Source organism: Acomys minous, assembly GCF_964271855.1.
Source record: "Acomys minous genome assembly, chromosome: 2".
Lineage (NCBI taxonomy): Eukaryota > Metazoa > Chordata > Mammalia > Rodentia > Muridae > Acomys > Acomys minous.
In genome coordinates this window covers 29,978,939-30,006,613 of record NC_140484.1, presented here as the reverse complement: position 1 = coordinate 30,006,613, position 27,675 = coordinate 29,978,939, and the positions used below count along the sequence as shown (strand labels likewise).

Below are 27,675 nucleotides of genomic sequence, written 5' to 3'. Positions count from 1 at the left end.
GTCTGGGTGACCTGTCTATCAGTCACTATACCTACTATCAGTGTGTCTCATTTGTGATTTAAACTGTAGTAGTGTTACTTTTACAAAGTTTGATGCCCTTTTGTTTGGGGCATAGATGTTAAGAATTAAAATGTCATATTGGTAGATTTTTCCTTTGATAATGACTATGTGGTATCCTTCTTTATCTCTTCTGAATAGATTTAGTTTGAAGTCTACTGTATTCAATATTAAAATTACTACACCAGCTTGCTTCTTAGGTCCATTTTAAAAACATATATCTTTCCTAACCTTTACCCTGAGGCAATGTCTATCCTTGATGTTGAGGTGTGTTTCTTGTATGCAGCAGAAGGATGGATCCTGTTTTTGTATCCATTCTGTTAGTCTGTGTCTTTTTATTAGGGAATCGAGACCGTTGGTATTGAGAGATATCAATGAGCAACGGTTATTGATTCCTGTTAGTCTGTTGTTATTGTTGTTGTGTGGTTCTCTTCTTTTGACTTTGCTCATCTGATATTATTTATTTACTGTGTTTTTTTGTAGGTTGGAGTTTTTCTTCTATCATCTTCTGTAGGGCTGGAGTTGTAGATCGATTTAAGTTTGACTCTACCATGGAATATCTTATTTTCTTTGTCTATGGCTATTGAAAGTTTTGTTAGGTATAGTAATCTGAGTTGGCATCTGTGGTCTCTTAGAGTTTGCAGCACATTTGTTCATGCCCTTCTGGCTTTTATAGTCCCCATTGAAAAGTCAGGTGTAATTCTAATAAGTGTGCCTTTATATGTGACTTGGACTTTTTCTCTTGCAGCTTTCTAAATTTTTTCTTTGTTCTTCATGTTTAGTGTTTTATTCTGTGGCAAGGTGAATTTCTTTTCTAGTCCAATCTATTTGGAGTTCTCTATGTTTCTTGTACCTTTATAGGCATCTCATTTTATAGGTTAGAATTTTCTTCTATGATTTTTTTTGGGGGGAGACATTTTCTGGGCTTTGTGAGCTGGATTTCTTCTCCTCACTTTATACTGATTATTCTTATGTTTAGTCTTTTCATAGTGTTCCAGATTTCATGGATGTTTTGTTCATAAGTTTTTTGGATTTAACATTTTCTTTGCCTGACATACCTATATTTTCTATCATATCTTTAACGTCTGAGATTTTGTCTTCCATTTCTTGAATTCTGTTGATGAAACCTGCTGCTGTGGTTCCTATTGGAATTCCTACATTTTTCATTTCCAGAATTCCCTCAGTTTATGTTTTCTTTATTGATTCCATTTCCACTTTCAGGTTTTGAACAGTGTTGTTTCTTTCAAGTGTTTGTTCTTGTTTTCTTGGATTTATTCATTCCCTCTAATTTTTTGTTTGTGTTTTCCTAAATTTCTTTAAGAGATTTATTCATTTCCTCTTTAAGGGCCTCTACTATATTCATATAGTTGGTTTTAAGTCTTTGTGTGTGTGTGTGCTTTAGTTATGTTAGAATAGTAAGGCCTGCAGTGGTAGGGTAGCTGGGCTCTAGTGGAGACACACTGCTCTGGCTGTTATTGCGTCTTTAGCTGGTATTTTGGCATCTGAGTCTTAGGTGATTATATGTCTAGGTGCTGATGTCTGGATTTGTCTTTGCTAGGTGGGTATTTTGTTCCTTGGCTTCTATTTCCTCTCTGGATTTTCAGAGAGTGTGATGGCTGTGTGTTGTCTGTTTTCCTGGCCTGCTCAGCACGTGTGTTCATGAGAATTCCTGCTGGTGTTAGAGACTAATACTGAGATGAATTGGGGGGGGGGAGGATTGGAGAAGAAGGTGTTCATGATCCTCTGGGAATGGGGTCAGAGAGGAAAGGGAGACACAGCAGCTTTCCTTCTGCAAAGCTGGGAATGAGACTGGGGGTTTGAGGGTTGAATCTTAGGAGCAGTAGGAGAGGGTGAGTCTGCCTTCAGCCTACTTGTTGCCCATTGGAAGAGCAGCCCTTAGGTTAGTAGGGGGTGCTTGCAGGAGCTGGAGTCTTGGACAAAGCAATACGTGGAGGGAGGAAGGTTAGAAGGGGAAGATCTGTGCAACGCACAGGAGATGGGAGTGCAGGTACGGAAGGCAGGCTGCAGCTGGTGGTGTTCAGTTGCAATGCTGGGGAGAGGGCTGAGGGATTAGGCCTTGGGGAGCAGAGAGAGAGGAGAATGTCTGCAGGAAGCTTCCCTGGTTTTCTTGGTTAGCAAGTAACTGCCTGAGCTGCACCCTGTTTTTATCTCAGTTTCCTTCATCATCATCTTCCTCCTCCAAGTTTATTAAAATATTTTACTAAGGGGCCCTGTGGGAAGCACTGAGACAACACTGCAGGGGAAGAGAGTAAGTAGGTGGTGGAAGATGGAAGAGGAAGAGAAGCCCAGTTGTTTGTGCGCCTAGAAGAGAAGTGGAACTGGAAATGGGAAGGCGGCTGCTGGTTTTGCTCCTTGGGAAAAGGTGAATTTAACTGTCGCTCAATAGAGCCGGTAACAAACACAAATGCCCATGCGCCTTTGCCTTCTCCCTTTGAGAAAGCCGACCACTGCGTGAGTGCCATGACTCCCAGAGCTGCATCCTAGCCCTGGGAGAAGAGCAGGACCTGCAGAGTGGAGACCCACAACTTACTCGACATATCCTTGTGGGAAGGATTGTAAGCTTTGTCACAGGTGAAAGCAGTCTTGGTGGGCTTTGCCCTTGGACACACCATGGATACCCCCTGAGATTAACCTTGAGATAGACTGGGTGGAGCCATCTTGGGCCTGGAATTCAGGAAGCAGACTGGGGGACTCCACCTGGACTATTGTGTTTTTAATCGACTCTTGATGGGAGGAGGAGACTGGCCCTTGTACATGAGAGACAGACAGACAGAGAGGGGCAGCAGGTTTAGACTGAGCTCGAGTGCAGGATCAGCGAACAGGCCAGACTAGCGCACAGGCCAGAGGCACCTAGGGACCCGTCCCGTGGAACGGATACCGGAAGGTTCACTCTTGTTTCCCTTTAACTTTTTTTCCCTCTTGTGTAAGCTAGTTGGGTGGTATAATAAAGTTTAATTGTTAAGAAACAGAGCCAACATATCCTCTTGGGTTTACTCCTCCTCCTCGGCCTATTTGCTAATCTCTCTAGTTGGTTGTAGGAGTGGTTCAACCATGAGACCGGACAACTCTATGCTAAATTACAGGGTGTTTTTGTTGCTGTGCTTAACTTTGGCCAGGAATTCCTTTCCTTTGAAATCTTTGAGCTGATCCATCCTACATTTCAAAAGATATTATTGCTGACACAGTGTCTGTGGGTGCCACTATGAAGTACAAGTATGTGATGGAGAGATGGGAAAGAAAGAGAAGTGGGCTGGTTTGAGCATCTTGAAGAGAGGCAGAACTAAAGACACAAGGGTGGTGAAGAACAACCTGATGTGAGTAGCCCGTGCTGCCACCTGAGGCCATGGTGAGGTCCTGGCCTGTGCTGCTGGTGATAGCCATTTCTGAGTACATGCCTGCAGCAGCAGGGGTCTGTGTGGATGTCCCTGTCCCCTGTTCGCAATGGCCATGAGGATGTCCCTAGTCTGGGCTGCTGTCTGGGGCCACGTAGATGCCCAAAGTCTGAGCAGAGCTGGCCCCACATCTTGCCTTGTAAGTCTGGGAGAGCTGGCCCTGATAGTGTGGGTGCCGGAGAGCAGGTCTTGCCCCTTGCTGGCTGCAGCAGAAGTGCTGGCCCTACCCCTCACCTGGGCAAAGTGGGAGGGCTGGCTCTAGTGGTGTGAGTACAGGAAATCCGGTGGCCAGACCAGTTCAGCTACCTCCCAGGCTAAGATCTAGAACTTTGAATTAGCCCATCCCAACATCTACCCCATCTATAAACTGTTGGAGGGCATGAAGGGATTGGTCCTGCAGAACTAAAGCTGCAGGATCTCCATGGCACAGAGCAATTACAAGATATTCAAGAGTAGTCCTGGTGAGGATCCAGTATTGAAGGCACGGCAGAAGCCAGAGGCCTCAAACCACACCAACGAGTCCTTGCAGTGAACATCTGCGAGTGAAGCTGTCTGGACAAAGCGGTGTACTGTGTGACACACTGCAGCTTCCACAGCGGCACTTTTTGTCGTTTTGTTTTGTTTTTCTTGTTTTTCTTTTTTCTTTTTTCTGTTTTTTTTTTAGGGATGAGGGAGGTTGCAAGGGCAGAGGGTGGATATGGAGGGATGGGGAGATGGGTAAGATTGGTATGCATGATATCAAATTCACAAATAATCAATAAAAAATAAAACAATATTTTACTAACCCTTTATTATGTCCACATTGATACTATTTACTGCTTAACCAAGTATGCTATGATTTTATTTCCTTTGTTGATAACGACTTCTTCATAGTGGATTTCTTCTTTTCTATTACTTTTCTTTGTAGTTGTTACAATTCCTCTACATTTTACAAGCTGTAAACACATATTCCAATATTACTGTCTTACTGGTAGTTTGCTGCCTTTCCTGGGGCCCTCATGTATACTTCTGCGGCTGTTGAGTACTGCTACACAGAGAGCATCCTATTGAGTACTGCTACACAGAGCGCATCCTATTGAGTACTGCTACACAGAGAGCGTCCTATTGAGTACTGCTACACAGAGAGCGTCCTATTGAGTACTGCTACACAGAGAGCATCCTATTGAGTACTGCTACACAGAGCGCATCCTATTGAGTACTGCTACACAGAGCGCATCCTATTGAGTACTGCTACACAGAGAGCATCCTATTGAGTACTGCTACACAGAGAGCATCCTATTGAGTACTGTTACACAGAGAGCATCCTATTGAGTACTGCTACACAGAGAGCACCCGGGGAAAGCATGTTGTCTCTGTTGCCAATGCTGCATTATTGGATCATTTGTTTTCTACTTTCTTTTCAGTCTCTTATTTGGTAAAGCAAATTCAGTGTGACCTGCCAAGATAAACATTTGAAAGAACATTTGTTGATGCCACCTCCCAACCATGTGGTTAGGAAGGATAATTGTTCCACAGAACATGCCCCAATGCACTCTACATCTGATACCTCTAGGAAGTTAGATTTTTTTTTAAATGAAGCTTAAAATTTTTATCTTGCACTGTATATGACTCCTCTCTGCCACCCCCAAGCTTTTATTGTCTTTTGCTTACACAAAGTGAAATAACCTTATGATTTTTTGAATATGTCATTTTTCCTGAACAGCATCTTCAGTCTGGAGCACATTTCCTATTTCTGGGAAGCACTCTCATCTTCTTTAATAATTTTCATGTGTTTCCCCCCCCCCAGGGTTTGTGAAATTCCCATTTGATGCATATTGGACTGTCTATACTGATGCTATATTCTCATTTTCTTTTCCAGTTTTTATTTAGATTATCTTAGATTTATCTAATATATATTTTGTATCTCAGGATTCCATCCAGGACACCATAGTACATCTAGAAATCCCATCATCTGAGGTTCTTCTTTGCTTGGCCGTTTCCTGTACTTTCTTGATTGTAGTTCATCTTGACATCAGAGACGGACTGGCAAGTATTTGTAAAAACACTCTGAGATTTTCTCCTCTATCCCCATGATTCTTTGGAGGCAGATCACATAGATATAGAACCATCCCCATCACATTACAGGAAGGTGCATCTTGGGACCACACTCATAGTGTTGATGTGGACATGGGTACTCTGCCTAATGTAGCATTTGTCAGCTTTCTCTTTTTCTCTTTGTGAAGATTTATGCATATACGCCTACATGTATGTATGCAAACCATCTGCATGCAGAGCCAGCAAGGGTCAGGGAAGGTATTAGATCCCTTGGAACTGAAGTTACATTGGCTCTTAAGCTGCCTGGTGAGGCTGCTGGAATCCACATTCAGGTCCTTCGGAAGAGCAATGAGCACTCTTAGGTGCTGAGACATCTTTTCAGCTCCTTTTTTTCCCCCACTATAAAAACATTTGTTCTTTGACAATTCTTGTATTTTTACCTCTCACTTTCTCTTATCTCCTTCCCTCTTTTTTTTTTTTTTTTTAAGTCTCCCATCCAGTTCCTTTGTCCATATTCATACATTTTAGTTTGTTTTTGTAACCCTTCAACTTTAACTAGGAGAGTCTGTGTGGCCACAGGTTTGGAACTTCTGTGGGAGCCTGGTGGGATCGCCATTCAGCACACCGTTGAGGACAATGACTGACCCTTCACTTTATCCTGGAGTTCCTCCTTGGTCCACGATTGGATGCTCGCCGGCCCCATCTTGTGCAGGTCCACATCTGCTGTGAGACCAGGCTTGTAGCGGCCACCACAGCCTGAAGACAGCAGCCCCGCCTCTCCTATTTTACATTCCTTCCGCTCTCCTTTCTGCAATGTCCCTTGAGTTTTAGAGTTGCCAGACATTTCTATTGTAGAATTATTCTTTGTTCCCCCTGTATTATCTATATTGCTGTAATATAGATAGGTTGCTAAGGCAACCTGTGGAGGTTTATTTGGGCTTGCAGTTCCAGGGAGTAAGAGTCATGAGAACAGGGACAGCTTAGCAACAGGCAGAAGGCATGGAGGCTGAAACAGCAATCGAGAGCTCAGATCTTGAGTGACAAACATATAAGTGAGAGGAGGGGCAGAGACAAAGAAAGTGTGTGTGTGTGTGTGTGTATGGTGTGTGTGTGTGTGTGTGTGTGTGTGTGTGTGTATGTGTGTATGTATGGTGTGTGTGTGTGTGTGTGAGACAGAGAGAGGGAGAGTAGGATGGAGGGAGGGAGAGACAGAAATAGAGAAAGTGGGCTAGCACTGGGGTTAAAATGCTTCCTACAGCAAGGCCAAAGCTCCTAGACATCCTCCGAACAGTACCAGCAACCTGGAACCAAATGTTCAAATACATGGGCCTATAGGGGGTACTTTCTCAATCAAACCACAGCACCCCACTTTTCATGTTCTATTTTTTTGAGGGTAAAATATGTACAGAAAATACTTAGGATGCTGTATGGATAACATTTTTCTGCATGAAAGCTGTGTCTGTTTAAACCCATTTATCTGTTTACTCACCTGATGGACCATGGAGGCCGATCCTGTACAACAGCCATGTACGTCTTTTGTTCCCAGAATGTTCTGGTTTTGGCTTCTGGGATCTCTTTTCAATTGGCTCCTGTATTTCTCTGAAACAGCCATACTGTTTTGTTTAGTTTTCTTTCCCCGAGCGTCCTCATATTCTGGCTCTATATGATGCGCTAATCTATCTTGTATACTTCCTGGCACACTCCTAAATCCAGCCATTTCTCCACAGTTCCCTTCATGAAGGAATAGTACCAGACACTGATATCCATGTACTGTGTGTCCTTACTACAACTGATCTGTCATAGTTTCTAGTCCCTTAAAGCAAAGTGGGCAAGGGGATAAAATGCAGGTATACTGATCTGGCTATGTCCACAATTGCATGTATATCTACACTGAGCTAAAAATGAGTACACATTTCCAGATGGGTCACTTTTGCCCCTTCCTATGCTTTGTAAATTTCTACCCCAACACTTAAAAGTACATATGGTAGAATTTTAAATCTGTACCCGGTGGGAAACAATTCATCAACTATAGTAAAATGTGTGATCCTTTTTTTTTTTCTTTTGGTTGTATAGGCTACACTTATTTGTGAACTTTACGTCTCCTCTCCCCTCATACTCTTCAGTGCATTGTCTCACACAGCTGCAATACAGTTCTGTTATCCTATTAACATTTCCTAGTAACAATCCCTCACTAAGATCCCCTAATCTACTGATGATTTTTTTAAAAATATGTTTTTATTGAAATATAATTATTTCACTTCCCTTCCTCTCTCTCCTCCCTCTAACTCCTCCCTGCTACCTCCCTCAAACTCTGCTCATGTTCTCCTAATTCTTATGTCAATAGCTTCTTTTCATTGATAATGATTATTACATTAATACAGAAGTATATATGTATTCACAAATATACATAAATACAACTTGCTGTTTCATTTTTGTTGTTTTTGTGTATTTGGTTTCAGAGCTGATGACTCTGCTTTAGACAATAAAGGGGTTCATCCCTGGGAGAGGCTAACTCTCCCTTTTGCCCTTTAACATTTGCATACATGAAGTTTTGTTACTCATTCTATGGGGCTTTTATAGCTTTTGAAAATGTCATTGTAGCATGTTAGTATAACATAGTTGTTTCACCATCAGTATAACCCTCTCTGTTTGACCCACTTAACATTTCATCGCTCTGAATCATGACAACTGCTCAACCATTTGTTTTTTTCTGAAAATTGAATTGTCAAGTTTGTGGCTGTTTTAAATGGGTTCCTTTTATTTAGGGATGCGCGTTCAGGATTCATTCGTATCATGCCTTTGAATGGCTCTGTAGTTCGTTTCTTCATAACTCTGAAGAATTCCAACATTCCTATTAAGGATGGCTCAGGCACTTCCGTTTTTGGTGATCACGAATAAAATTTCTCTGAACACTTATGCGTGGTGTTTGTGTAAACATGCTTTCAAACAAGTGCGGGCGAATGAGGCACATACGGAGAGCACAGCTGTTGAGCTGTCTGTTGAGAACGCGTCTTTGGTAGAAACTGCCAACTAATCTTCCAACAGCAATGCGTGACTTCCCGTTGCTTCACAGCCTCACCGGCATTCAGTAATGTCAGTGAGCTGGATCAGAGACATTTTAGCAGATTTGTCCTGGCATCTGATTGTCGTTTTAGGTACATCTCTCTAAAGAGAAGTCATGCCAGCCATCTTTTCACGTGACTGCCCCTCCCGTCCACCTATAAACTTCATTAACCAGATCTTTTGAAGTGTCAGATTTGTTCACTATTGAGAGTCATTTGCACATTTTTCACTGTATATATTCATTGTCTACAATACTTTACCTAAGAATATTTTCATACACATGCATGCTGTAGAGTGAGACTATCCAGCCATACTCCTTCTCTCCTCTTGCCTTGCACCTCAGATCCGTCCCTTTTGTTTCCCAAGACAATCTAACTTCTGCTTTATCATATATACACATGATTTCATGGAGCCATAGAAGATCAAGGAAAAAAATATGTCCTACTGGAAACTGGTTTAATTCACTTAATATTATTTCCAGTTGATTCCAACTTTCTGTAAATAATGTAATTTTACTCTTCTCTAGGGATGAAAATATTCCACTGTATATATACCGCCTTTTCTTTACATCCCTTGCTGGTGGCATCTGGTATAGTTCCCTGACTTAGCTATTGTGAATAGTGCTGCAGTCAACACTGATGTTTCTCTGTAATACAGTGACTTAGAGTCTTCCAGATAATTACTTAAGAGTATTACAGCTCAGTCATATGATAATTCTGTTTTTACATCAAGGACCTCCTACTGATTTCCACAGTGGCTAGACTAATTTATATCCTCACCCGCTGACCGTAAGGGTTTCCTTGCCCTTTCTGCTCTTCAACCAAGACTACATCCACAGCACAATTAATGACTCAATCAAGGTCACTCTAACGAGTAAACTGAGTTCACTGTGAACTACTTATGGAGTGGTGGATGGCGATGAACAGCTGTGTTGGCGCCGTTTCTCTTTTAAAATTGTCTCTTGTTTTTTGGGACAGGGCTTCTCGTTGACCTGGAGCTTGCCACTTTGGCTAACCTGGCCAAAAAGCTCCAGGGATCCACTTTTGCCCACTCCTAGTCCTGGGGTAACAAACCTACAGTTAAAGCCTGCTTTTATAAGGGAGCTGGGGTTCTGAATTCTGTTCCTATGCTTGTGTGGCAAACCCTTTACTCGCTGTGCCACCTCTTAATTGTCACAGTGTATTTTACTTACAAATTCTTCAATTGCTGGGGAATATGCTGCTTCAACACACATTATATGGGGTTTTTTTTCCAACATATAATTTGTTTTTGGGGGTTTTGAGATAGGGTTTCTCTGTGTAGCCTTGGCTATCCTAGACTCGCTTTGTAGACCAGGCTGGCCTCGAACTCACACTGAGCCTCCTGCCTCTGGGATTTAAAGACGTGCCCCACTACGCCCAGCCCAACATGTAATTTGAGTAAGGCCTATGTTGAGTCTATCTGGGAAAAAGGATGAGGAAGGGAATTTTGGGCTTGGGCATAGCTACACACAGTGAATTTCAAACTGTTTATCAAACAAAGGTAGATTAAAGTAAACTAACTGCTCTAACTCCTGGGTTTGTGGACAGCAGGAGAGGAGTATGAGGCAGGAGATCAGGAGCCTCTGCAGTGAACAGCTAAGCGAGTTGCATGTGTCTCGGACAGGAAGCTGTGTGACAGGAGCATGCGCAGATCATGCTTCTCGGTCATCTAGTGGCCAAAGAGTTTCCGGTTGACTCAGTTCTAGAAACAGCCACAAATGCAAGTTACTAGGTAGCTAACTAGCGTCTCCACCATTCCTTCCAAGGCTGATTGGAAAACTGGCCCATCTGCAGCAAGCAAGCCCTTCCAGCTGGGGAAGGGCCACCATGGCGCTCTGTGTGAGTGAGTGAGCAGCACAGGCACCGATGAGATGCGACAGAGGCGCTGGGCTGATAGTTATTTTCAGTTCTTCCCGGAATGGGACCCCAATAGCAAAGGTATTAAGACCAACAACAGATGCGCCTGCGCGAAACTAAACAGCTTCTGTATAGAAAAGGACACCATCGTTCCCGTGCAGAGGCAGCCTACAGAATGAGGGAGAATCTTTATTAATTCTGTGCCCGTTTTACTTTTTTATTTTATTATTTACTTTACATCCAGATGAAAGCTTTTCCTCCTTTCTCTCCTCCCAGTCCCTCAAACCTCACCTTCCTTCCTCATCCACCCCTCCTCCCCTTCTCCTCAGAAAGAGGGAGGCCTTCCGTGGATATCAACCCACCTTGGCACACTAAGTTGCAGTGAGACCAAGTGCATCTCCTTCTAGCGAGGCTAGACAGGGCAGCCCAGTTAGGAGAAAGGGATCCAAAGGCAGGCAATGTAGTCAGAGACAGGCCTGCTCCTGCCTTAGGAGTCCCACATGAGGACCCAGCCGCACAACTGTAACCTTATAGACAGAGGGCCTGGTTCCGTCCCATGTTAGCAGTTCAGTCTCTATGGATGAGATTGGGGGGTGATGGAGGGAGAGAGTACTGGGAGAGACAACTGGATTGGAGTGGGGGCACCTTGGGATGAGCTAGAAAGATAGGACAATGGAAACTCCCAGCAATCTCTGAGGGTGACCCTAGCTGAGATTCCTAGAGATCGAGGATGTGGAGTCTGGACTGGCCATCTCCTGTAACCAGGCAAGACGTCCAATGGAGGGACTGGGACACCAACCCAGCCGCAAAACCTTAGACCCACAATTTATTCTGCCTACAAGATGTTCAGGGGTAAAAATGGAGCAGAATTTGAGAGAAGGGCCAACTAATGACTAGCCCAGCTTGAGGCCCATGCCACTGAGAGGGAGCACACCTCTGACACTATGAATGATATTCTGCTATACTTCCAGACAGGAGCCTAGCATAGCGGTCATCTGAGAGGCTCACAAAGCGAATGCTGGAAACTGATGCCGAGCCCCGCAGCCAAACATGTGGAGCTTGGAGAATCCGATGGAAGAGGGGGAGAGGGGATTGAAGGAGCCAGAGATGTCAAGGAAACCACAAAAACAGAACAGAATCAACACACTCATTTAAAATTGGATTGTTGTGGGGGGTTATGTTCAGTTTGTTGTTGTTGTTGTTGTCTTGTTTAGTTTTTTGAGTTGAGGGATATTAACCCTCTGTCACACGTGTGTCTGGTAAAGGCTCCCCCCACTCCCCAGCTCAGCAGGCTGCCTCTGTTCATGTTCCTTCTTAAGTTTCTGTAAAGCTGCACTGGGATGTTGATGGGGACAGTGTTGAACCCGAGTTGTTCTCACGGATGACCAGTTTCCCTTTCTTACAACACTCTGACCAAATTCCTGGCAAGAAGCAGCTTAAGCGAGTAAGGATTTAGCTGGGCTTAAAGTTCAGGGGGTCACGGCCTCCTGGAAGAGTCAAGACTTGGTGGCAGAGCGTGAGGAAGCTGTCTGCCTCTTATCTTGGATCTGCAGTTAGGAAGCGGACAGCAGACAGGAAGTGGGGCCCACACTGTCAAACCTCAAGACCAGGCCCCCAGTGACTCACTCACCCACTAATGGTTCCTTCTAAAATAATGCGCCCAGCACTGGGAACCAACTGTTCAGATAAATGAGCCGATGGCGACATTCACATTCGAGCCACCACTGCAGCCTTCAGGGATCTTTCACGACCAGAAGCTTCCTCTCAGATAAAATCCGACATATAACTTCTACATAGAGACCTTTAACCAGTGACCATGGCTTATCCCACCCTGAATCTAAGGCCACCTTCATACTCTAAAGAAAAAAAATGTGAAAACTGCCATGCTATGGGGGACATGCTGCACTGGTTTATATCCGAGAACGCACATGTGCTAGGACAAAGCGGGATGGATGGGAGTTGCCAGGCAACAGCAAAGAAGGGCTCTTTGTTAAAGTGTTGCTGGACAAGGGCAGAGTGAAACCAAGTGGAAGATGAAGGGTTGTACTTGAGGCGTGGGGTGCAGACTCTGCATCTCCCATGGTGGGAGCTGGCATTGTGGGGTTCATGACATCAAAGGACCCCAATACAGTGCTGTACTGAACTCCAGGACAGTTTGTCCATCCACCTACCTCTACAAAGGCCCGTCCCCTTCAGGCTGCCCCCACTCATGAGCCTATTCTTTTTTCTGGCGCACAGGCTTTGTCGTCTGACTGATTCACTGGTGAGTCCTATGCCACGCCAGCACTAGATCATGCTTTATAGAAAGTTTGCAAATTCATTTCCAAGAACTGATGAAGTAGTTGTTTTCTTCTTCAGGATTGTGATAGCATAACATGCTGAAAGGATCATTTATTTGGGAATTTCTGGGTTTTTGTAGGTACAGAACTATTTACAAGAATCCATGATTTCCTTTTTCTAGCTGTATCCAGGCCCAAAACCCTGGTAACTTCTTCCACCACCACCACCACCACCACCACCACCAGTAAGGGTTTAGGGAATATAGCTCAGTAGTAATGTGCTTGGATTCAATACCCAGTGCTATGGGGAAAAATTTGGAGAGGAATTGTCACAACTATGGATTGAAAATCTTAACTTTTTGTAACTATTACTACCTTAATACACATTTGCAACTTTTCTCATTACCAAATTTTACATCTCAGCAAATCTGGCATAGTGTTGGTGGGGTGAGCTCACTTGGCTCTCGAGACAACCAGTTGCTGCTGTGATTGTTTTAACTTGTTTTTTTTTTTTTTAAAGTTTTAAATTTACAGAAAATTTTATTCTTTTAACCTATAGCTGGTCACCCCATTAATGGCTCAGGAAACCGCAGTGATTTTATGAGAGTCAGCTGCTCAGTTCTGAGTCTTTCATCAGTTTCCCGATCCATAGCTAAATAACTTTGGACAATCTAACTAGCAAGCAGTGTGGCAGTGTTCCAGTGTTTCAAAGACAGCTGACGGAAGAGTGAAAAGAGGGGACACAGGCATTAGATATATCAATTACTGACTTCCCTTTCTTGAGACCAGTCATAAGGGGCAATTTTTGTGTTCTAGAAGGCTGGGAAAGGACAGAGGAGACAAACTGGGGCCTAAGGGGAAGAGTATCAACAAAGCTTGTCAGCTGGGCCTTCAGACTAAGACAGTCCAGATTAGGGGGGAAGAAGATAATCACCGAGGAATGAAGAACAGATAGGGCTGGTGTAAGGCATCCCCGGAAGGCCTTCAGAGATACCAGACCCCAGGACCACACATCCCTTCTGGACAGGATCCAGCTACTCTGAGGTGGCTAGGATACAGACACGCCACACAGAGGCTACCCTGTGCTCCAGTGCCCTTGATCCCTTGCATTCCATTGCCCAGATAACTACTACCTGATTGGTCCTTGAACAAGGCTTGTGAACTTCGCCAATGAGGTTCAGAACCTGTGGTCATGGACAAAACTTTTTGGTTTTGCTCCTAAGGAGAAGAGAAAGATAAAGAAACTATAGAAAACACTTCCGGAGAACTGACAGCTTCCTGCCACTGGTACCCCGTCCTCCTGCCATCTCCTTCTTGCTGCTAATCACGGCCTCATCCACAAGGTGTGCAGGTGCAAAATTCCAATCTAATTTCAGGAAACAGTTATTATCAAAAGAACGCAAAGCTGAAGGCACAGGCCTGGGTGCAGAAGGATTAATAGATAAAGTTCCCAGGAATGTCTAGGGCACCCAGGAGACAGACTTATTCTCACATAGGACAAGAACCAGGGCTACAAGAGACCAGGCAAAGGGGAAGATGAGCTTTGTGAAAAACACTGTGGCTGCTGGCAAGGCTGCCTCTTCTGGCTCTGGATTTAGGTTCTGTTGTCTCAGACACATATGCTCCTCTGTGCCCCGATCTGTATACTGAAAACAGCCCCATCCGTGTAGTTTCCAGCTAAGGTAACAGTGCTCAATCAAACAGCTCCTGACAGGAAAGCTGTGGCACACAGTCCATTTTCTATTGCTGTAATAGAATACCTAGTACTGGGCAATTTACAAAGAAAATAGGTTTATTTTGGCTCATGGTTTGGGATGCTGGGAAGTTCAAGATCAGGCAGGTGTGTGAGGCTGAGTCCTCATGTGTATTCAAAGCAAGGGGAGTTGGAGGTCTGGGGGAGGGCAAAGAGAAGAGGCAAAACATGACAGGTAGCCTTACTTTATAAAGCCTACCTCCCATTGACTAAGCTAGTCCTTGAGAGTGAGAACTCACTCACTGTTCCTGAGTGCCCAGTCTCCTTAAACCCCCTCGTAGGATCCATCTCTCAATATTACATATTGAAGAATAAAGCTTTAGCATGAGTCTTGGTGTAGAATAAGGAGAGTTAACAAAAGTGCTGGTTATAATAGGCTGGGCGAGGTTGAAAGAACCAGGCAGGAGGAGGGCCAAACACAGGGAGCGTGGTGAGTCCACAAAACACAGTTCTAGAAAGAAACTAATAGTACCCGGGGGTTAGTAGAAGCAAATGCTCAGCCAGAAGAGACCTAACAATAGTGGACTGTCACGGTTTGAATATGAACTGTCATATTCAACATGGGTTGAATATGAAGTGACCAAGTGTGTGCTTGAGCACTTGGTTGCTCAGCTGACAGTGCCATGACGGAACCCGTCGGAGGTGGAGCCTACCAAGGGAAGTACGTCACTGTGGGTTGTCTCTTGGGGATATGTTATCCCTGGCTCCTTCCCATCATGTCCCTTGCTTCTTCCTGGTCCAATGTCCATATGAGTTGTGGTTGCCTTACTCTTCCACTAGCACAGATGGACTAGAGTCCATGATGAGAAGGCAGACACGTAGAGCAGCCTTGCAATGGCTGCATGTGCTGATACAAGCTACAGAGCCATGGCTGTCCTCGCCTGTATCAGGAGATCGGAATAGGTATTTGTTGTAATAACCTGAGGTTGCTGGCTACCCCATCTCATGAACCAAAGTGCAAGGACAAGGCTGCTTGATGGGGGCAGTCCTTTAAAGTAGCCCTTGGCTATAAGGCAGTCCTGAGGAGGGTGGAGCATATACCTAGAGGGGTGCAGAGGGCACTCTACCCAAAGGCCAGAAGTCCCTGTCTCTTAGCAGCTTGCCATCTGTCTGAGGCCCAGAGATGTAGCCCTAGGCAGTGCTGGTCAGCATGGTCCCAGATGACATCTTTCCCAAAGAAAATTCCTGACGCTGTCTCAGTCTTCTTGTATCTTTTGTGCCCCGCACTTGCTCACGAAGGTGAAAGGAGCTGATAGCAGCTCTAATAGGGGCTGAGTTGGCACATGCCCAGAGAAAACAATGGCATCTTTAGAGGCTCCTTGCCTCATAGTGTCATGTCAGGGCCTCTCCTTTAAAAAAATTATTGTATTTATTATTGTAATACACATATAATATATAAATATTATATATATTCCCTCTCTCTTTTTACCCTACAGGTCCTTTGTGTATACATTATATTGTATATAGTCCAGTTTAGTGTTTTTTCTGAGTGTGCAAACAAATGGCTCTGTGTTTCCTGTACCTTCTCTTGAGTTCTTTCCTTTGTTGGTTTGTTTTGTCCAATTCTGATGTGTTGGTTTTTGCTTTTTCTTATCATGTTTTATTTTAATTATCCCTTTGAAGCCTGTTTGTTTTCTAATGAGAGACAGAAAGGGAGTGGGTCCACAAAAGGGAGGGTGTGGGGAGGCACTGGGGAGAGTAGGAGCGGAAACCATAATTAGGATATTTTATGTGAGAGAACAATCTATTTTCAATAAAAGAGAAAAATTGTGGTTTTTCCTGTACATTCATTGTCTTTTATTTTGTTCAAGAGTCAAATGATATTTGAGTAAACAGTACATTTTTAAACAAAAATTGTATCTACTCAGGACCTGTGTAAAATCTCCTTAGTTTTATGTAAACTCCAGTAGTAGTATGGTGCATGTTAGTGAAGAAAATTGTTATAACTGTCCATCAGATACCAGAGGAGACTTTCCTTAGATCTTTCAGACCCACACACCAATTCAGTCTATATTCTGAATAGGAACTTGGCCCACATGGATTAGGATGTGAGCCTTCACATGACATGGAAGAGGTGATGTGCTTTGTCCTCAACCTGGCATGACACTTCCTCAGATTTAGGCAGCCCTCAGGAGGTGTCTTCTACCCCAAGAGATAAGCTGCATCAAGGTGGCTCATGAACTAAATCCCACTGGTCAAGACACCTGCTGACCACACAGTTGCCAAAGCAGGAGCTTTCCTCGTCTGTGCTGTCCACTAAAAGCATTACTTCAGAGTACCTTCCTGCAAGGTGCTGAATTAGTGAATGAGCCACAGTAAATAAAGTAGATTTTGGTTTTGCTTGTTTATTTTAAAGACAAGCCAACAAAGTGTGAAGCCATCTTTCCAGATCTGGAGTAAAGTAAAATCTCTTTCTACAGGCCAGTTACTATCCCATAACACCCGTAACTGCTGCCTGGTTCGTTCCACTTTCAATACTAAGCAAGTGAGGAAGCTAACCTGCACACGCTCAGTTCCTGGGCTTTCATCTGTGGGCAGCCCAACAGCCCCGTCAGCACACAGCCGTTCACCCAGAGAGAACGCTTTCTAGCCTTCTCTATCTTTAGATTTTGGCACTGTCATTATTATTGCCCAACTCCCGGGATTTCCAGTGACTTCTATATTTGTTCATATTCTATTGAACTGTTCAACAAGATGCTATTTGCTGTTGCGGCCACTGAAGTTTTGAGAAGTACCTCTCTGGGACAGGCTGGCATCAAGAAACAGCAGCACATCCTCTTTGCAATTTTAATCTCTTTTTCAATGTCTTCGGATCAATTTGGGCTCCCATAACATCTGGGCACTGAGCCACTCTGATCCTTCCATCAGGTCGGTAGGCTCTAGAAGCAACAGCCGGGGCATCAACTTTTCAGCTGTAGCCTCTAGCAGTACCCAACATGGCCTTTAATCCCACTGGGCCTTACGAGTGAACATGCCCAGTCTAGCTCACAGATGAGGAAGAAAACAGAAAACGTACAGCCAGCAGTAAGAACATGCTTAAACCAAAGAACAAACTCCTCCAGGGCAGACTGACCTGGGGAGCTGATGTCTGGGGAACCTGAGGAGAGTGTAAAGCCCACATAAAAAAAAACAAAACAATCCTTTATACAAGAAGACACGGGAGTGCAGGGTGGCTGTGACCAGTGAAGAAGGTCGGGGACACTGAGAGGACCAGAAGTGATTTATGAGGGCAGGTTGGCTGAACACCAGGATGAACACAGTAGCACAGTAGACACCAGTCCTTGAGTACCGACTCTGTCAGTCTGACCTGCTTGAGTTTCATTATATTGTCCTGTGATATCGTTTACTCATGAGACATGTACAAGACACTCATCGTATGCCAAGTTCTTAGAGCGTAGCAGAGAGTGACACAGACAAAATGGCCAGTCGGCAGGGAGCTGAAACTCCAGTGGAGGAAAAGAGAGATAGAAAAAGGACACATAATATACACAAATAGTGAAATAACATCACAGCATGTCAACATGAAAGATCAGAGACAGTAAGAAAACTGGGGAAACAGAGGCATGAAGTAGTTGGCGGCAACTGTACACAAGAAGGCCTCAGATTCGGCAGCTAGAAGGAGATGAAGAGTTACTCATGGATATATCAGGCGGGAGAAGATTCCAGTTTGGGGAGGCAATTGGGCCAAAACCTCAAGGCCAGAAGGTTTGCAGCATACTTTGAGAAACAGCAGGAAGTTTGTTCTGAGCAACCGGGAGATTAGGGTAATGAAGAAAGTACAAAGGGGTAACTGGATCATGTTAGCTAGAGTTTTAAGAGTCAGTGAAAAAAAAAACAAACCCTGGCTTTTAGTGGTAGAACAACATGGAGCCAGCGCAGGCATTTAGGAAGCTCTTTGGCAGTACCCCAACGTGAGCCTGTGAGGGCCGGAGCAGAATCAAGGAGGGTGGGGAGAAACCAGAGTAGTAACGCTGGTGAGCGGTTACTGCACCTTGTCCAGCTAAGAGCAGCAGGAGGAAGTGATGGGAAGTGATGGGATTGTGGATTTATTAATTAGGAAGCTGATTTTGGAAAGCTACTTAATACCATCAAACATTGCTTAAAAGTTGTCAGGACAGAGACCATGTACAACACAAACAAAATCAACTCAAAATGAATCAAAGAACTAAAGATGGTAGCTGACCCTATGCCATTCTTAGGAGGAAGTAGGGGAAATATTCATGTCATTGTATTTGGCAGTGATTTCTTGGCAATTAACACCAAAACATCTAACAAAGGAAAAGTAGATAATAAGGACTTCAAGAGTAAAAGATGTCATCAAGAATATGAAAATGCTGGGCCTGGAAAGATGGCTCAGTGGTTAAGAGTACTGGCTGCTCTTCCATAGGGCCCGAGTTCAATTCCTTGGCAACCACATGGTGGCTCACAACCATCTATCATGAGATCTGATGCCCTTTTCTTGGGGGGGGGTAGGAAGACAGATCACTCATATACATTAAAATAAATAACTAAATATGTATTTTTTTAAATGTGAAACAGCAACCCGAAGAAAGAAGGAAATATTTACAAATTTCATCTGCCAGGCAAATAATTGCCAAAATGTAAAGATAACTCATAATTCAAAACCAACCATGTAAGTGACTCACCTGAGCAACAGGCAAAGAGCTGAATAAGCATCACTTTTTTATTAATATATATTATTAATTTATTCATATTACATTTAAATTGTTATCCTATCCCTTGTATCCTCCCATTTCTCCCTCCCTCCTGCTTTCCCCCTACTCCCCTCCCCTATGACTGTGACTGAGGGGGACCTCCTCCCCCTGTATATGCTCATAGGGTATCAAGTCTCTTCTTGGTAGCCTGCTATCCTTCCTCTGAGTGCCACCAGGCCTCCTGATCCAGGGGACATGGTCAAATACGGAGTTCGTGTGAAAGTCAGTCCTCACTCTCCACTCAACTGTGGAGAATGTCCTGTCCATTGGCTAGATCTGGGTAGGGGTTCGAAGTTTACTGCACATATTGTCCTTGGCTGGTGCCATAGTTTGCACAGGACCCCTGGACCTAGATTTCCCCATCATAATGTTCTACTTGTAGCTTTCTAGGACCCTCAGTATCCTTCTATTCCCCCATTCTCCCATGCTTCTCTCACCTAGAGAATAAGCATCAATTTAAAGAAGATATAGAAATGGGCGATAAAGCACATGAAAAGAACCTTAGTATCACAAGGCATTAAGGAATACAAGTATTATTCAAACACACAAAGATGTCTCTTCCTAGAAGAAATGGAAAAGAACAAATGACAGTAAAGACATTAGGACTCTGGAAACAAAGAAGTTTGCAAAAGAAATGTAGAAATTCTACTGTGATCTGATATTTTTTGCCAGTTTTTAGTGTTTACGTCTCAGGAGTCAGGGCAAAGCCTCCACTGTGACCTCTGGGCACTTGGATTCCCAAGTTAGATTCTCTGGAAAGGACGTTTCCTAATGGAGGTCTCTGGGGACTTTGATTCTGTTTTTGTTTTTCGGAGTCCAAAATGATGCTAAAGTTTTCCTCGGTTAACTAGTAGTGTGTTTGTCCCTTGGAGAGGCAAGGGCTCATGGCAGATGGAAATCTGAGAGGAAACGAGGGCCTCTCAAGGCACAGGACTCACTCCAACTGCTGCTCACGTGCATGTGTAAGGGCAACTCTGGACCAGGCTCGGGGATGGGGAGGCTGCAGGGGTGGGTCCCACGAGAATCTGACTTCCTCGCACCTTATCCACAGCCGCAGTTTTCCATGGTACTTCTGCTGAGGTAGAGAGAGGCCCACACTTGGTCAGCAGATTCTAAAAGTGCGACTTATCCCCCAAGAACCTTGTCCCAGATTTAGTTAAGCAAGTCAGTCCTACAGCCGGTGGCCACTCATGCTTCCGTAGCACAGTGGGGAGGAGAGCATGATGGGAGGAGATGTGAGTGAGATCAATGGACGTGATACATATGCATGGTAACATGGAGCAACGGGGAGGAGAGCATGATGGGAGGAGATGTGAGTGAGATCAATGGACGTGATACATATGCATGGTAACATGGAGCAACAGGGAGGAGAGCATGATGGGAGGAGATGTGAGTGAGATCAATGGACGTGATACATATGCATGGTAACATGGAACAACGGGGAGGAGAGCATGATGGGAAGAGATGTGAGTGAGATCAATGGACATGATACATGTGCATGGTAACATGGAACAACGGGGAGGAGAGCATGATGGGAGGAGATGTGAGTGAGATCAGTGGACGTGATACATATGCATGGTAACATGGAGCAACAGGGAGGAGAGCATGATGGGAGGAGATGTGAGTGAGATCAGTGGACGTGATACATATGCATGGTAACATGGAGCAACAGGGAGGAGAGCATGATGGGAGGAGATGTGAGTGAGATCAATGGACGTGATACATATGCATGGTAACATGGAACAACGGGGAGGAGAGCATGATGGGAGGAGATGTGAGTGAGATCAATGGACGTGATACATATGCATGGTAACATGGAACAACGGGGAGGAGAGCATGATGGGAGGAGATGTGAGTGAGATCAATGGACGTGATACATATGCATGGTAACATGGAGCAACAGGGAGGAGAGCATGATGGGAGGAGATGTGAGTGAGATCAATGGACGTGATACATATGCATGGTAACATGGAACAACGGGGAGGAGAGCATGATGGGAAGAGATGTGAGTGAGATCAGTGGACATGATACATGTGCATGGTAATATAATGGAACCCATTAACTTTACATAGTCAATATACAGTAATTGGGGGGAAAAAAAGAACCTCCTAGAACTGGAAAGCAGCATCAATAAAGGCAACCACTGCAGCAGACAGAAGCACACCAGACTCATTGTTCATAACAGGGTTCTCTGAAATTCTAATTGTCCACCTCTGTAAGAAGCCAGGGGATTGTTTATCTTGAAATGTATTAAGTGGAGCGCAAGAGTCCAGTGTGTGCCTTCAAAATACAAACCGTCCCACTGGATAGCCAACTGGCACAGGAGTGGCAATTTCTCTTGATATAATATGCCAACAAGTAAATGAGAAAGAAATAATGGCACTGGAATGTCAATGTTAATCAATATGGAATGAATTAAATATATAATGTCAAGTCTCTATGACTCTGAACAACAAACACAGTCGGCGGCACAGACTCTGTAAAGCAGTGTTCGTTCTAACGGGATTCTGACTGTTCTCAGGGACCCATTACTAACGTGTAGGAAACACAAAGGCCAGAGACCCACAACTGAGTGAAAAGGTCATGAAGAAAAGCAGCAAAGATGGGTGTGGTGGCACATGCCTGTAATCCCAGCACTCAGGGAGGCAGAGGCAGGCAGATCTCTGTGAGCCTGGTCTACAAAGCGAGTCTAGGACAGCCAAAGCTACACAGAGAAACCCTGACTCAAAAACAACAAAACAAAACAAAAATTAAGAAAGTGATTCATCTGGTTCTAGGCCTTCGTGATTCTGAGACCCTTCAATATAGTTGCTCATGTTGCACTGGCCTCCAACCATAAAATGATTTTGTTGCTACTTTATAATTGTAATTTTGCTACTGTTATGAATCATAAGTAAATGTCTGGTGTGCAAGTATCTGATGCGTGGACAGTGAGAACCGCTGCTCTGTAGGGCAGGACCGTGGCCTTCGTGAGAGGGAGCACAAGCAGAGCCCAGGCAATCTGGCTGAGGTGCACTTGAACAGACAGGTAGAGGTTAAAAGGCAGCTTGCTGGAGCAGGGGTACTGCTCAGAGGTGAAGTGTGTTCTGGGTACGAGCACAGCCCTAGGTTTGATTTCTAATGCTAAAAACACAAGATTTGCTTTGTAAGTAACTGGCCTGTTTTGTTTATCTGCCACAACCTTCTTCAGGCTTTGTATCCACGTCATTTTAATGATAATGAATTTAAAATAATCAGTAAGTGTGAAGAAGGTTATGGCAGATTTCAGTTTGTAATAATATATATATACCCTTGGGAGGTAAGGTCAAGACTCAGCTCTAGGAGAAAAGACTGAAGAGGAGGTAGACAGGGTGGATGGACCATCATGTTCCAGGAGAGATTCCAAGAGGCTAAGGGCAGCCGCAGCCCTTTGCTGGGAAATAAGCAGCCATGATGTCCAGCTCAGGCTCTAGGGACCAGAGAATAGAGGGATTCTGGGAATTGTTGAGATAAACTGACACAGACTGCAGTCTGGCTACAATATGATAAGGCTTCTGATTTCATCAGCAGCCACATCCCTGCTGCGGAAATAGTCTGGCCCATCCTTCCACAAGCTGAACCTAGGATCACTACGTTATCTAGCTGCTCGATTCTTAACGAATTGAAAACCGGTGCTCTAACAAATACGCGAGCATCCATTTCATACGCCCGGGATGGAAGGGCTCTAAATGTCGAGAGAGGATGAAAAGATAACAAACAGATGGTGGCGTGAGCGTATGTGGCCCTGGACTATTTGGTGAGGAAAGAGAAAAAGCCCGTGTGCTACAACGTGGACGAGCCTTGAAAAAAATTGCTCTTGTGGAAAAAGTAGAAATGAGGAGGTTACATTGCTGTTATGACTCTACTTGCCTGAGTTACACAGAGTAGGTAAATGCACAGAGATCGAGGAAGCAGGCTCTCAGGCGATGGCGGGGCTGTGCGCGAGGCGTGTGCTTAATGGGTTGCAGTTTCCTTTTAGGGTGATGTTTTAAGATGATGGCGCAGTAATTGCACAATAACATGAATATTCTTAATATTACTGAACACTTGGAAACAGCAAAAAGGGAGAATTTCACATCTACTATAATTAGTAAAACATTTTTTTATGAATTTTGTTTAAAAACTTAAAAATTAATCATATTCTTTCACTCATCTACTGTCTACCACGGACCTCTCTGTTCTATGACCCCTGCATATCAAAGACCAACAGTCTAACCTACAAGGTGCTCAGTCCAGTCCAGGGGATGCACACGTGGGGTGCACATGAATCCCAGAGCATGAAGCAAAAAGAAGTAAAATTTGTCTCATTTTTTTCAAAGTCACTTTCATTCTTTTTTTTTTTTTTTTTTTTTTTTTAGGTTTTATTTTAGCAGACTGGCAAAACAAGATATTAGCAAACTTAGGATCATCTTCATTTTCCAGAGTTGTATCTGAATTACTGGGACCTACACAGTACAAGCACATGAGAGATGGATACAATTGAGTGACAATTGTCAACAACCTTCAGAAACAACCAGAAGCCCAACTGGTTACTGGACCAAAAACACCACTGCTGAGACAAAAGTGAGAAGAGCATCCCTTCAGAGGCTGACCAAGTGGCTGATCATTTTGCATATGCTAATTTAATTTATATACCCTTCTTTTAAGGTGGTTCTCTACCCCCATTTTGTAGAATGAGGAAGCCAGAAGACACAGAAGTTACAGGATTGTATGAGGTCACCCAAGCTAATAAAGACAATATAGAAGTTGGCCCTTCTAGAGGTCAGCTCCTGGATCTGTGAGTTTTAACAAGTGTGTCACATTCTCTTTGGATGCTGAATCTTGAGTTCTTCTCTTTCTTTCTTTCCTTCTTTCTTTCTTTTTCTTTTTCTTTTTCTTTTTTTTGAGACAGTGTCTCACTATGTACACCTTAGCTGGCCTGGAACTCACTATGTAGATCAGGCTGGCCTTGAACTTGTCCTGCCCTGCTTACGGGGCCACCACACCTGGCTTGATTATTTTTTTTATAACAATAGAAAACAAATTAAAATATTCTCCTAAAGTTGCTGTTAGTTTCCAGACAGAAAAGGGTGACGTGTGAGGTAAAAGGTTCTGCCTCTCCCAAGGTACATGGTCTCCAGGCTGAGAAGGGTGGAACACAGACCCAAGATCCATGCCAGAAGATTTCTGGCTCAACCGGAGGGGCAGGAGAAAAGATTTCTCAGCAATAATTGTTGCTGCTCTTTTAGCTGGGCTGCCAGCACCAGACCAGGTGGCAGCAGTGAGCTTGGGACTCTGAAACCCAAGGCAGGCAGCAACAAGTGTCTGACCTGAACTGGGCGAGTTGGTGGCTGCTCCAGCAATAGCCGGTAATGGAAGCGGCTCAGAGTTCTGAAACCGAGAGACAGTAGTGGGAGCTGGGTTCAGTTCAGGCGGACAGAATGGCTAGCCACTTGCCCCCGCAGTTGGATGGGAATAGCACAAAAAAGATGGCAGAAGCACTCAGCGGTGACTCGCTGGTGATGGTGGAGGGTCACAGCAAGCAAGCAGCAATTGGCTGCCTGACCAGCAGTCAAGCATGAGGGTTCAGCAGCGAATTCTTTGGGAGCTCTTCTTTCCCAGAATAAATGACAGTCTCAGATGGTCCTTGATAAAATAGATGATGCTGGCCCATTTATTTCACATGAAACAGGGACTAATAAACCCTGGGCGGTGGGAGGGGTTTTGAGGATGAAATGTGTGTCATTGGCTGGGACTAGGATCCCGGGGATGCTGTATTCGCATGGGGAAAAGTAACAGGAGACAAGCTCATGTAACTGACCACCTGTAACCTTGAGGGACCAACTGTAACCTTGGGGCTGTGTCAGGTTCTCCTGAGTCAGGCATGGAAAGTAAGGAGAGAGCTTTGTTTCACGTTTTCTGTTCTCAGAATGAGATTTAAATAAATGTCAAGTTTAAGATTTCTGGGGTTTGCACATGCTCTAATCTTGCTAGTCCAGTGCCAATTCCCCTGGTGGAACGGTCCACGGGCCCCACATAGGTGTTTTGCACTTTCTCTGTATAAATTCCATCTACATTAGTACCCTGGCACCCAAGCCTGAGGGACTTGACTGAGAGCTGAGGACACTTCCCTTAGAACGTGCAAGATCCAGTGCTGGGGACATTGTTGTGGCAACAGTGTGGAGCAAAGCCTTGGTGACTTCATCTGACATTGGTAAGTACTTCCAGCTTTCCTTTAAAGCCTCAGGCCTAAGTCACCTCTGCTCTTTCCTCTTTGGTCTGTGACAAAAACGGTACTGCTGAGTTTGAGCAGAAACAGCCCTGGGGGTACTAGAAGCTTGGGCCCTAGCTTAAATCATAAGAATACCGCAGTAACCGTGGTCAATGTGTCTACTGTTTTCCTATTTTTCACCAACGAGTCAAATATTCTTCAAGAACCAAAACCAGGGCCAGTGAGATGGTTCAGTTGTAACAACATCATCTAGTGTTTTATATTTGGCTGTTAATTATTTTTACCCCCTGAGGTCGGCTTGCTGTCTCTTATGATAAAACTGTCATGTATCCCAAAATGACATTTGTAATCCTTGTTTCCAAACTTATCCCTGATTGGCTGGATACACACACCTGGGCGGGGCAGAAATGAGGTAGGTGTGGCCAAAGTTAGAGGGCTTTGAGGGAGAAGGCTCACGGGAGAGATGGAGAGAGGGGCCAAGGAAAAAGAAGAGCGGTGGTCATGAGATAGGTAAAGAACCACGCAGGCCGGAAGGGGTGAGCGCTGAGAGTAGCCTGGAGGGGAGGGCCTCAGATAGGAATGACTAAAGCAGAAGGCATGGAATGCGGGGCTGAGACATAGCAAGGCAGATTAGGGGGCCAACATCTGCCCGGCCCCAGGTGAAATAAGGCTTATTTAAGTACAACAGGTGTCTATGTCTTTGATTTGATATATATATAGCGGTTTAATACTAACCACCATAATAATGATGGGTTTTTAGTAATAAAAATTAATAGGCATACATTTCCTGCAACACTCAGTGGGTAAAATCACTCACTCAGCAAACCCGACGTCCTGCGTTTGGGCCCTACATCCTCGCATGGAAGTGGGGAACTGCCTCCCAAGGGGTCCTCTGACCACACAGATGCTATGGAATGTGTGCGCACGCACATTACTCTCTCTGTGTGTTTATTATCTGAATGAAAACCTTTATGAACTCTGTAGAGAATCCTAAAGAACCAAAGATTTCTTCCTTTAAATCCTTCCTTATTCCTTTGTATATACCACAAAAGTACACAGAGTGGCCTCATCTGCCTCAGGGCTCAAGATCCCTTAAATCTGAGGAGGACTACACCTTTACGTAGACTCGTCAAGAAAAGAGAGTTGGGGCCTGTGATGTGGTCAGCGGGTAGAATAGTTTGTGGTACATACAGAGCCCTGGCTGTGATCTAGAACTGGATGGGGAGATGTTGGGACAAGGAAGGCATCCAGTACACACTAGACGAATTAGCGCGTGAACTGGGAGGGACTATTGAGAAATATAGATCTACATTTGTAGTACGTATAAAGGCATGTAGAAGGGAGAGTCTGAATACCAAAGATGGCAGAGCGTGGGACTGCATCGCAGAGGACTCCGAGATGTGCAGGCGAAGGGGCAGACATTAAGGCAGCTCAAGAATGCTATTGCTTTTTTAGAATTGTTGGGCTCTAGGGAATCTGGAGTGACGCAGTAGGGCTGGGCTACTCTGAGGTCAGAGGTGAAATCTATAAGCTATTTTCCCCTCCATATAAAGCAGCTGCTCTGAAAAGGCCCAGCAATCAATTTCTTTGATTTTCTTTTTCTTTTTTAACTTTCTACACTGCTTGTCACGTTGCTGTAGGGGACACTATGTGGACGTCGCAGGACAGCGTTTGGGAGTCTGTCCTCTCCTTCCACCTTGTGGCCCCAGGATATTGAACTCATGCCCTCAGCTCTGCTGGCAAACGCTTTTGACTGCTGAACTTTCTTTCTTCTGTTTAGACCGGGTCTCGTGCATCTCAAGCTGCTCCTGAAGTAGTTACGCAGCTGAGGATGACCTTGAGCATCTCCTCCTCCTAAGGTCTGCGACTGCAGGTGTGTGCCACTTGGTCCAGTTCATCCTTCTGCAAATCAAACCTAGGGCTTTGCACACACTACGAGCTACTCTACACACTGAGTACGCACCACGCCACATATTTAAGGGACCATGAGCCCAGAAGCAGATGAGGCCACTCTATGTACTTTTGTAGTATATACAAAGGAATAAGGAAGGACTTGAAGAAATCCTCAGTTCTTTAGGATTCTCTACAGAGTTTATAAAGGGTTTCATTCAGATGATAAATACACACAGCAAATGACATGTTGAACAACTGATACAGTTACCTTAGTTCTGGGTATCACATAAATATCATTTTATTGTAGTTAGGTTTAGCAGATTGTACGCAGGTCTTCTCTTTCACCAATTGCGTGGAACGGC

At 44.4% G+C, this 27,675-nt stretch overlaps 1 long non-coding RNA gene across 1 annotated transcript in view; it reads right to left on the bottom strand.

Annotated features, from left to right (window-relative positions):
• Nucleotides 1-9,345: 9,345 nt before the first annotated feature.
• Nucleotides 9,346-27,675, bottom strand: part of LOC311590584 — a 51,805-nt gene continuing 33,475 nt past the window's right edge. Inside the window, exons 3-4 of the long non-coding RNA XR_014776919.1 lie at nucleotides 13,857-13,941; nucleotides 9,346-9,626 (exon numbers count right to left, since the gene is read on the bottom strand). This is a non-coding gene — a long non-coding RNA (uncharacterized lncRNA). The remainder of the gene's footprint in view (nucleotides 9,627-13,856; nucleotides 13,942-27,675) is intronic.